Consider the following 12,711-nt stretch of genomic DNA (forward strand, 5'->3'; position numbering starts at 1 on the left):
AAGTTGTGTTGAAACTCCTTAACATAATTCTGTCGTTGAGCATAAACATCAACACATCTTGAACACAGCTAGGACCTTAATGTTTCAATCCAATTTGCCTCTTCCTTTTTTGGGGAGATGCAATACTCACAACTACTCATCTCATAAACAGATTGCCTACACCTATTTTAGGAAATAAATCACCTTGTGAATTGCTTTTTCAAATCCCTCCTACCTATGATTATCTCAGAACCTTTGGCTATCTTTGTTTTGCATCTTCTCTACTTAGATCACGATCTAAGTTTGATCTTAGAGCACGACAGTGTATATTTCTTGGTTATCCTTTTGGCATAAAGGGCTATAAGTTCTTTGATCTTTCTACCAAACATATTTTTGTTTCAAGACATGTTGTTTTTCATGAGCATGCTTTTCCTTATAAATTTTTTTTTCCTTTACTTTTTGTCTCTCCATCTACTCAACTTCAATGCATTTTAATTCTGATCCATTGCTTTTTCCTAAACAAACATCAATTTTTGATCAATATCATGTGCCTTCAACTATGCCTACTGCTGGAAATTCATTACCTCCAGAAATTTCTACTGCTGAGGATTATTTTCCTTCAGATTTACCCCTTCCCACTTCATCACAACTCAATACAGATTTTGAACTAGTCCAGCTATCTACTGCTTCTCTTCCTATCCGTAAATCATCTAGACTTAGAGGAGCTCCTGGTTATTTACAGCACTATTATTGTAATTCCCTTACTGCACACTCTTCATCAAATTCCACTGGTTCTGTTCCTATACCAGCAAGTACTCAATATGATCTTCATCACTTTGTTTCTTATAATAGGTTGTGTCCTAAACATAAATCATTTGCTTTAGCTATTTCTGCTGATATAGAGCCTGAGTTTTATTATCAGACAGTCAAGCACTCTCATTGAAGAGATGCTATGGCTGCCGAGATTATAGCCTTAGAAAATAATAATACTTAGACTGTTACTTCTTTACCTACTGGAAAAACTTCATTGGATGCAAATGGGTCTATAAAATCAAGTATAGAGCTTATGATTCTATTGAGCGTTACAAAGCAAGATTGGTTGCTAAGGGGTATACCCAACGTGAGGGTTTGGACTATTCTAAAACATTTTCACCCATGGCAAAAATGGATACTATTCGTACACTTCTTGCCATAGCTGCTGTTAAGAATTGGTTTTTTATTCAACTTGATGTTAATAATGTTTTTTTGCACGGTGACTTACTTGAGGAAGTTTACATGACTCCTCCTCCTGGTTTTCATACTAAGGGGGAGTCTAAAGTATGCAAATTAGATAAATCCCTTTATAGACTGAAGCAAGCATCTTGTCAATAGTTTTCCAAGTTCCCTAATACTCTTCTTGAACTTGGTTTTAACCAATCAAAAGCTTATTACTCCTTGTTTACCCATTCCAATGGTAATTCTTTTATTGCACTCCTTGTGTATGTTGATGATAAATTGATTGCAATTAATGATTTACATGCTATTGATAATCTGAAACTGTTATTGGACACCCAAGTTTAAACTGAAGGATCTGGGGCAGCTTAAATACTTCCTTGGTTTGGAAGTTGCATGGTATCCTCAGAGTATTTCTTTATGCCAACGTAAGTATGCACTTGAAATATTATAAGATGTTGGATTTCTTAGTACTAAACCAACATGTTTTCCAATGGAACAGAATTTGAAACTTAGTAGAGATATTGGTGCTTTATTAAGTGATCCTACTGTTTTTAGAAGATTAATTGGTAGATTGTTATATCTTACCATCACAATGCCTGATTTAACCTTTTTTGTTCATCGGTTTAGTCAGTATATGGATTAGCCATGTGAGCCTCATTTACAAGCTGCCTACCGCATTTTACAATATGTAAAATCAACTCCAGGACATGGTTTGTTTTTTCCAACTCATTCTTCTCTTCAGATTAAAGCCTTCACAGATTCAGATTGGGGTTCTTGTTCTGATACACAGAGGTCTATCACTAGTTACTATGTTTTCCATGGAGATTCTTTGGTGTCTTGGAAATCCAAGAAACAACAAACAATTTCTCATTCATCTGTAGAGGCTGAATACCATTCCATGACCACTACAACTTGTGAAATTGTTTGGCTCCTTACCTTACTTTCAGATTTTCAAATTTCTCATTCTAATAGTGCTCATTTGTTTTGTGATAACACAACTGCTTTCCATATTGTTGCTAATCATGTTTTCCATGAGCGCACAAAACACATTGAACTTGATTGCCATTTTGTACGGGACAAGCTTCAAGCTGGAGTTATTAAGACATTTCATGTTGCTTCTCAACATCAACTTGCTGATGTTCTTACTAAAGCTTTGGGAAGTCAACAATTTTCTGTTTTGATTACTAAGATGAGAGTTCATTCCATTTACTCTCCATCTTGAGGGGGAGTATTACAATTTATAATTGTTCTATTAATTTATTTGTCAATTGTTATTTTCTTATGTATTTTACTGGGTCCTTCACTAGGCCCTTGATTGTAATTTCATCTATTAATTTGTATCTTCATTCTTTGTATTTCTTACTTTACTTCTTGCAACTAGTATAAATACCCGAGTAATATGGTTTACATTAAAATTGATTTTATTCATAAGTATTTTACTTCAGCTTGTGTACTCACATTTAATAGGGTTGAATGATCATGTGTCAGTACTGGTGTTTGTTGTTACTTAACCCCAAATAGGTTGGTGGTTCTTATTTTTAGATGTACAAGTAGATTTTAGGTTAATATTGCTCTGACAGAGGGTTAAGGATTAGGAAATAGGAATATGAACAAACCTGGAAACACCATTCTTGGGTAGAATGAAACCTTATTTATTTTGGGCATCTTTAGACTCTTGTATTATATGCTTCTGTATCATTTAGTGACAGCTTCAAGCCTAGTTTCTTCCTGTAGCAATGGCAGATTTTACATGTTTCACTTCCTAATGTTCTTCGTGTGGAGAATCTGGTGGTTGGATGTTGGGTTTCAATGCCTAAAGCAGCAAAGCAAGTGGATGGATACCTTAAAATGTTGGTTAGAGAAAGATAACTAATTATATGATGGCACGAATCAGATTGAAAATTCATGATACCATTTATAGGATCATTGATTCGGTGGGTCTTCTCTGTTCTTCCTTGCACGCGGTGATTGAAAGCTGCGAAGTTTCCTGAGCCCATGGAGGTAACTTCATTTTATATCTTTAGATATATGTCTTCTTTATAAGCAGAAATATTGTCCGTACACCCGACCAAGAAAAGTCCAACCCCACCAATGTCCATAGCCAGAAAGCGAGGTCTCTATGCGTCTTAATTTATACCTTTCGCTTTACTCTCTTGACGTGATACGATAATATGGTATCGTGTGATTTATTAAAAAATTAAAACCACAAATATAAAATGGTTGAGAGAATCTAGATTTAGATTTTAGTCTTCACCTTTTTATATTTTCAAATGCCATTTTATTTTGTTAATTTGAATCAAGGAGATAAAATGTGTGGTATAAATTATATACAGTAGCATTTTACATTTTGTAAAGGGGTTGGACAAATTTCCTCTATCTCCAACCTATTTTTGACAAACTCTATTTTAATTAAGGTCCGTTTGGATAGTTAGATAAGAGGAGATAGTTTTAGATGAAAGTTGAATAAAATATTGTTAGAATATTATTTTTTAAGATTCAAAAAGTTAAATTGTTTATTATATTTTGTGCAAAAATTTTGAAAATTTTTAATGATAAGATGAGATGAACTAAAACCATTTTTATATCCAAACAGGCCTAAATGAAATTTTTATAAAACAAAGTTGTAAGACACTTTTTGACAAAGATTCTCCCTCTCAAACATAATTAATGTAAGAAAAGGAACGCGTTTTCGATAGACTTTCAAAACCAGGCAAACCTATAGGGTATCATTATAAAATGTTATCATTCAGGATGTATAAACTCTTGAGCCAATAGCCAAAGGTCATTGCTCCATGGACATGCCCTTTCTTTGGAGGCCGCAGTCATGACGAGATGATACATACAGCTAGGGCCGACTCAATATATTCTAAGGCCTAACGTGATGAGTTTAAAGGAGACCTTTTTTATGACAGATTAATTAAATAAATGTAGAATTATTAATTAAATTTTTATATTCAGATTTTTCTTGTCTCTTATTAGAAGTGAAAATAATACTATTTATAATGGAAAACTTTGTTATACCTTTGAATATTCTAAAATAAAAAAATATTAACAAATAGCAATAGAATCTGATTAGCAAAAATGCTTCACTTTGTAAATAAGTTGATATAAAACTTTTAACTTGCAATGAAAAAAAGTGGGCAAATGCTTTGTGTCCCGACAATGCATCCCAACAATGATCCCGATACTTTTTTTTTTATTTTATTTAATAATTAAGTAAGTATTTTTTTAATGATATTGTAATTTTAAAAAATATATATTTAAGAGAACTAAAAAAGTGCATATAAAAAAAAAACAAAAACAAATGGCCTTCTCGGTTACTTCTCTCAGGCTACACCCGGTCGGTAGGTGTAGCATGTCCAAAAAAGTGTCTAAATATTTATATTTGGAATCCGGAAAGAATAAAACTACTTTGCCGCCCCATTCTTACTGCTCCATTTGACTGTTGGTCATTTTTATTTTTTTTTACTTAATGATTAAAGAAGTGATTTTAAGTGTATTGGTGTATTTTTTTTATTTTTTAAAAATATTTAAATGTATTAAAAAAATGTGAAAAAAAAGGAAAAAAAAAAACAATGGGCAGTATGCCCAGCGGTAAGAGTGGGGCGGCATAGTCCGGAAATGGGTTAGAAAGCATAGCAATTGAAAGGGATGTAGATTTACGTTCATAATTTCAGACTATTGGTTTTCCTAGGTGAAGTTGCAAAGTCTCTCGCACAATAAATAAGAGAAATGTTACTATATTTCTTAATTTATGCCGCTCACTTTACGTCTTTGATGTGACACCACGTGGCTAAATAAAAAAAGTCCAAACACAAATATAAAAAGGTAAAGAGAATTTAGAATTTTAATCTTTATTTTTTTTATTTTCGAGGGCTATTTTATTTTAAATATATTTTTAAATTTTTTTTATAAAAAATAGACTTCATTTCATTCTATAAATGAAGTTACATCTATGACTCAAGTTACAAGCCAAACTAACATTTGTTGTAAGCTTCCCCGTACACAAATATCTTTGCGATGGGCATTGTCTAAATTTCAACAAACTCTCAAAAAGAGAATATCATTCTCTGTATAAAACAGAGAAAAAAAAAAAACCCCACATCTAAACTCCATCCTCCAAAAGGAAGAGAAGTGAACAATACACCCATCCTCCTAAACGGAGGAGGGAGGGACCAACACCGCTATGGATAAAAAGTCCAATAGCCTATTTCAATTATTTTTTTACACAAACAAAAACCAAAACAAACAGAAAAACACACAACAGAAAAATCAAAAAATACTGGAAAACGAAAACTGTGGTGGCTCTTGAGGGACACGCACCACCCTGGGAGGAAGCTGATCGGTCAATCTTGAAGGTGCCGGAGTCACTGGACCCTGAGTTGTCGGGCGTGGCATCAACAGAAGAAGATTCGCGGTGGCGCGTGAGCGCCACGTGCTCACTACAAGGAGAATCACCTTTCCTAGCGATTCATTTTCGTTGGGAATACTAATAAAATCGTCGCCTATAACCTTTCTCAGCGATTTATAAATCGTTGGAGGTTCGTTATTAAAGTCCCACTTTTGATCTACTCCAACGGAAGCCAAAAATCGCCGGGGAAGATTTTCTTTACCGGCCATTTTTATTCACTGCAAATAGTACCTTTTATCGCCGCAATTACAAGATACGATTCAGTTGTTAATACTGTCACTAAAAGAGGGAAAATCGCCGCAAAAATCTTTCCCAGCGATTTTTTGAAATCGCCGCAATTGACTAAACGGCTATGAAATAACAATTGCGGCGATAATAATGCGCCGGTATAGATCAATACTAGCGATTTAAAAATAGCCTTTAGTATTTTTTTCCTTCGCCGCAAATACGCTAAAATGTCGCAAAAAAGTATTTCCTGCGATATATGATTGCCAGAAATAAGTTTAGTGTACAAAAAAATATTTCCGGCGAATTTTAATCGTCGGAAAAGATATTTCACAAAACAAAAAAAAAAAAAAAATCCACAAAATATAATCCTGATGAACTATACCCAAGCTATACTTCATATTAGGGGTGTGCAAAATTCCGAGAATTCCGACTCCGTCCGACCTCCGCTCCGACACCGACTCCGACGGAGTCGGAGTTGTCGGAATTCGGAGTCGGAATTCGGAACTACTCCGACTCGTGATTCGGAAGCGGAGTCGGAGTCGGAGCTCCATGTAGCTCCGACTCCGACTCCGAAAATTTTTTTTTAAACCCAGCTGTAAAACGACGTCGTTTTACAGCTGGGTTTAAAAAAAAAATTTGGAACGACACCGTTCCACTTAATATGGAACGGCGTCGTTTCATATGGCTTCCTAAGGAAGCCTTCTCCCCTTCTTCTTCCTTCTCCAGTTCTTCTTCTTCTTCCTTCTCCCTTCTCTCTCGCGTCTCCTGTCCCAAACTCCCAGTGACTGAACCATCCATTCTCTCTCGCGTCTTCCGTCCTAGTGCCAGCGTGCCGCCGTTCGTCGTTGCTCCTCCGTGCCGCTGTTTCTCGTTGCTCCTCTACTCAGCTTCCAAGTTCCACCTACGGTGAGCCCTAAATTTATGAGCACTAAATTTAATTCAACCACGTCTCTTATGAATTGGAGCCTGCAGTTGTGATTCTTGTGAATTGGTTGTATTGAATATTCAATATAGTCCCAACACGGCGCTCAAAACCCTGAATTTTACATTGTATTGCAGACTTGCGCTCGAGCGAGGTGTCGAGCGCAAGTCGAGCGCACGTTGTATTGAACATTGGCTCGAGCGCCATGTCGAGCGCGCGTCGAGCGAACCTCTCTGGATGGGTTTTGCTCGAGCGTTACGTCGAGCGCACGTCAAGCGAACCTCTCTGGATGGGTTTTGCTCGAGCGTTACGTCGAGCGCACGTCGAGCGAACCTCTCTGGATGGGTTTTGCTCGAGCGCTATGTCAAGCGCACGTCGAGCGAACTTCTCTGGATGGATTCTGCTCGAGCGCCACGTCGAGCGCATTTCGAGCGAACCTCTCTGTATGGGTTCCGCTCGAGCTCACGTCGAGCGCACGTCGAGCGAACCTCTCTGGATGGTTTTCGCTCGAGCGCACGTCGAGCGCACGTCGAGCGAATATCTCTGGATGGGTTCCGCTGAGTCGAGCGCAAGTCAACCGAACCTCGATGTAATAATACATCGATACAATAATATATTATGATACAATAATACATGTCCTATTGTATAATACAATAGCCTAGTTTATTTGCACATCTAATTTTTTGCTTCTAATTTAATTTTTTCAGCTTCATTGATTGTGATATGGATCCTAGACATAGTGGAGATGATCGTCCACAAAGGAATGTGGCGGATGCCAATGCTACAACTCCTACACCGGTGGGTACTTCCACCCCTAGAGCCACATCTAGGGCAGCTACATCTAGAGCAGCTACATCTAGAGCAGCTACATCTTGTGCGAGTAGTCGACTCCCACTCCCAGTTGATATAGAGGATGAGGATATGTTCAACGAAGAGGAGGAGATGCCCATTGAGCAAGATCAACCACCACGACCTTCTAAAAAGAGGTCGTGGACATGGGAGCATTTCACCAAAATTCCTGGTGAAATTGCGAACCCAGTAGCAAGATGCCATTACTGTGGATCACTTTGTGGATGCCATTCGAAGAAGCAAGGTACCAGTGTGTTAATAGCACATCTAAATGGTTGTCAACGATATAAGATAGCGAAGGGATTGCAAGCCACTGATCAGACCAACCTCAGTTACCAAACTTCTACAGCCACTGATGGTACACAGACTAAGAAATTGGTCATCCCTCAATACAGTGAGAAGATGTTGAGGGACATGCTTGCAGAGATGATAATTACTGATGAGATGCCATTTACCACAGTCGAGAAAAGAGGCTTTCGAAAGTTTCTAAATTTTGTTGAGCCACGATTTCCCATTCCATCACGGTATACAGTGATGCGAGATTGTATGAAGAGGCATGCGAAGGACAAGGAGGAGATGAGGAAGATGTTTATTACCACTGGCCAGAGAGTGTCTTTTACGACTGACACATGGACTTCCATACAGAACGTCTGCTACATGTGTATCACAGCACACTACATTGACAGTGAGTGGATTTTGCATAAAAAAATTATTGGTTTTAAAGAAATTGTGGATCATAAAGGTGCATCCATTGGGGCGAAGATGGATGATTGTTTAAAGGACTGGGGAATTCGAAAAGTGCTGTGTATTACAGTTGACAATGCCAGTGCGAATGAAACAGCAATTGATTGGTTTAAGCGGAACACGACGGTGAGAGATGATGTCATTCGGGCCCACGAGTTTATTCACGTTCGATGTTGTGCTCATATCATTAACCTCATAGTTGTTGAGGGATTAAAAGAGGTTCATGATTCCATAACCCGAGTCCGCAACATTGTACGATATGTGAGGGGTTCCCCTCAAAGGCTTGCCAAGTTTAAGGCAATAGCAGAAGATCTGAAGATTGAATGTTCTAGTATGTTGTGCTTGGACGTTCCGACTCGATGGAATTCTACATACATGATGTTGGATGTGGCATAGAAGTACCAAAAAGCATTCGAGCGGATGGAGGTCGAGGATGGGGGTCTGAGGTATGCTTTGTTGGAGCCAGCAGGACAGGGGCTCGGTGCGCCGGATGCACATGATTGGACCAGTGTGAGTTATTTTGTTGAATTTTTAAGAACTTTTTATGAGATAACCATGCGGCTATCTGGATCCAAATATACGACTGCGAACTCATTTTTCAACGAGCTCTCGGAGCTTCACTTCCAGTTGGAAAATAGTTGTACTGACTCTGCTGGATTGTTATCTGCTATGGCTACGAGGATGAAGATCAAATATGATAAATATTGGGGGAATATTGAGAAGATAAATAGATTGCTATTTGTGGCTGTGATCCTTGACCCCCGAGTTAAGTTGGCCGTTCTAGAATTTTGGGTAAATTCCGTCCTCGGGGCAGTGAAGGCTGCAGAGTTTATTAAATTGCTAAAAAGTGATGTTGATGACTTATATCATCACTACAGTACTAGTGCTCAGCCTTCATCCGCAGTTGGTAGCTCCTCACATTCGAGGCCGACAGGATTGACAGTTTCCTCAGGTGATACTGACCCATCTGTAGGGGTTAGAGGCAATCGTATTATACAGCAGTATCATCAACTCATGTCAACAAGGAATATTATGCATTGTATATCTGAGGTTGAACGATATTTTATGGAAGCTGTCGAGGCACCTAGTGATGTATTTCAGTTATTAACTTGGTGGAAAGTTAATTCCACCAAGTATCCAGTCCTTTCTCGTGTGGCCCGAGATGTGCTAGCCATTCCTGTCACTACAGTTGCCTCAGAGTCGGCATTTAGCACTGGAGGTCGCGTGTTGGATGCTTATCGGAGTTCATTGTCACCGTCAACCGTGGAGGCCCTCGTTTGCACACAGAATTGGATAAGTGAAACGCCTATTGGACTAGATACTGTTGGCGTTGATGCCGAGAGCTATAGGCTTGAATCGGGTAAGTTTATATGCTTTTAAATGATGATTTAATTATTTTTAATGTTTCTAACTTCTAATTTTTATGATTTTATAGATCTAATTGTGAACCCTAACATAATTACCGATGATTGAAAGTCTGGAACGGACGCTACTTGAGAGTTGGGATGGAGTTGGGAGAACCTCCTTTCTTGGTAAGAATAAAATTATTCTTTTACCGTATTCAATTTTTTATTATCAATTTTTTTCATCTATTGATTGTTACTTTCTATCTTCATTTCAGGCATGACCAATGGAACAAAAAGTATTTGACTGAAATCCGTGTTTAATCGAATTGTAGTTATATTTCAAATTATAGTCATATTGTTATTACGTTATAAATGAGACTGTTATAACTTATGGCTACATCATACATGTTATTTACTTTTTAAACTATTTATACAGTTATATTTATGTAGTTATATCCCGAGCAAAGACGTGAGATAAGTACTCTTTATTCTATAATTTCTATTAATACTTATTCATCCTCTCTCAAACGTTTAGAATTTATTATCCAACTGAAATTAATCGAGTTATAGAAATTCGTACCATCATTCTTTTTTATAAAATTTTAAATTTATATAATTTTCAACTCATGAGTCATGAGCACTTTTAATGCTAAATTTCAGGCGGACATAAAACAAATTAAAGATATAATCAAAATTCAGTAACAAAATCAGAACGAATATTTAAATTATTGAGAACTCTTGAATAAACCAAATATTTGTAGATCGTTTCACTTTTAAAAAAAATATATATGTTGCTCACTATCTGAAACGAAATTGAACAATAAAATTTAAATAATAATAAAAAAAAAACAAAATTTTGTTCGGAGTTCGGAAATTTTATTCGGAGGTCGGAGCTCCGAACTCCGATCGGAGTTCCGATCGGAGTTCGGGGCTCCGACTTCCGTTCGGAGTTCGGGGCTCCGACCTCCGTTCGGAGTTCCGATCGGAGTTCGGAGCTCCGACCTCCGATCGGAATCGGACTCCGACTACGTTCGGAGTCGGAGTCGGAGGGAAAATTCGACTCCGACTTTTGTCGGAGTCGGAGGTCGGAAGTGCCAACTCCGACTCCGTCGGAGTCGGAGCCCACCCCTACTTCATATTAGAGACCCTTATATATAATATATGTATATATAACTATGCTATAAGATCATTATTTCAAACTACTAAAGGCTATGTATAATCAGCATGTTCGAAACAAACAAGATACTTTACAACAGATTAAGTGAGCCAAATATCTCCATTTATTGAACTAATTATTATGTCATTCAATGTGTTTATAGTACACATTAATCAAACTTTTTTAGCTACACACAAATAAGACACATGCACACACCACAGATTTCCACAAACCAGGTGAAGCACTTAATCAACAATGGAAAACATGGTACAAGGTGCAACTATAAAAAGTTTGAATGCTTGAAGGTTTTAAATTATTTGATTCATGACATGCACTTGGTTATAGATTTCAAGACGTACTAAAAAAAAAGATTCCCTACATCAACAAAGTAATACATAAGCAGAGCCAGAATGGTGCAACTAGACCCAAAGCCCAAGACGCTAAGCCCAAGATGCCGAAATGTTATCTGTCAATTATTTAAAAGGAAATACCATAAATTGCTGATCAGAATGGTCAAGTCAACCAATGTTTTTTTTATAAGTTCAGGTCAACCAATGGTAGAATATATTCAGTAGAGAACACAAAATCAAGCCTAAAAATCTTGATACACCAGCTTGAGATGAGGACCTCATAATTCTTTAGTGTATACCCAATGTCCTGTGTGACTCTAAAGAGACTCCAAAACTCACGGGCTGGAAAGTTCCTTGAGTTTCGTAAAAAAAATTTAATCACGTGACACAAAAAGATACAGTAGAATCCTGAAGTCTGTACTTTAAAGGCTAGGAGCAAGGGCAAACCTGAAGCGGCTCATTTTCATCAATAGAACCAAGCATCTCATTCACTAGTAGTAAGCGTTCACTAGGAAAGTTCTGCAATAAAAGAAATGTGAAGACAGAAAAGCAGCAGTGCCAACAGAATCTTCAGGAGAAACTTTAATTGCTAAGAAAAGAAGAATAAGTAATGGAATGGGAAGCTGGAAGGTAAAACAGATGGAAATAACATATCCTAGTAGTTGCTTTTATGCTTAGCCTTTCTTCGCATATTGAGAACTTCCTCCTCCTATCTAGAACCTACTTTTTGTATGCTTCAATCTTACAAGGTATGAGTAAAAATATTTATAAATGCAGAAAGGTGGCTAACATAACTGAGTACAATCAACTAGGCAGTACTTTTTGTCGCTTGCTTAATCTCCACTCAGTGCATAGGGCAAAACCAGATTATATTCAAAACCAGATTAAGTCCACTTCCTCGCTACATAGGAACTGGACTTATCCTCTTAGCATGAATTAATAAACCAAGAACTGGATAGAATTAGCATGTGTTTAAGGAACCAGCAGAAAGGCTCTAACTCGTAGGATGTGGCTAACCAAGCACCGAAATTTTCAATCCCAAACCAACAACCTCAGTATGAGCTGATATTGTTGCAATCTTAGCTACTGAAAACCACATCCCTCATTAAAACAAAGGTACTCAATAATAAATTCAACCGATTTGAGTTTGACGTAAGGCCCCACTACTCCCCTACCATACATACACTTCAAATTGAACCACACCTTCGCCCTTCCTCTCAACACCATTCAAACCCAGCCAACTTCAAATCCTCTCAGGTGGACCAGAGTCAACAAGTATGTAATAGCTACAAGACTCCCCCCACCCGCCCAATTAAAAAAAGTCTGTGTTTTTCCTTATTTCTTTCGTACTTTTTCTTTTAAAGAATAGAGTTATCTTAGTTTTTAACTGGGTAGGAGCATGATGAGAACAAAACACTCAGTAATCACATTGCCATAATAAACAAGTATACTTTGTATGGTTCAAGAATATATAGCCAAAAGAAAAACAAAAGTTCAACAAAAAATAAAAC

The 12,711-nt window shown here is 37.4% G+C and overlaps 1 long non-coding RNA gene across 1 annotated transcript; it reads right to left on the reverse strand.

The window, feature by feature from the left end:
• Positions 1-397: 397 nt before the first annotated feature.
• On the reverse strand, positions 398-12,500 carry LOC121240247. Its single transcript, XR_005935498.1, has 3 exons — positions 12,252-12,500; positions 1,393-1,402; positions 398-411 (listed from the first exon to the last, which is right to left on the reverse strand). It is a non-coding gene; the product is annotated as an uncharacterized LOC121240247 (long non-coding RNA).
• Between the last annotated feature and the right edge of the window lie 211 nt (positions 12,501-12,711).

The sequence above is a fragment of the Juglans microcarpa x Juglans regia genome, chromosome 7S, assembly GCF_004785595.1.
Source record: "Juglans microcarpa x Juglans regia isolate MS1-56 chromosome 7S, Jm3101_v1.0, whole genome shotgun sequence".
Lineage (NCBI taxonomy): Eukaryota > Viridiplantae > Streptophyta > Magnoliopsida > Fagales > Juglandaceae > Juglans > Juglans microcarpa x Juglans regia.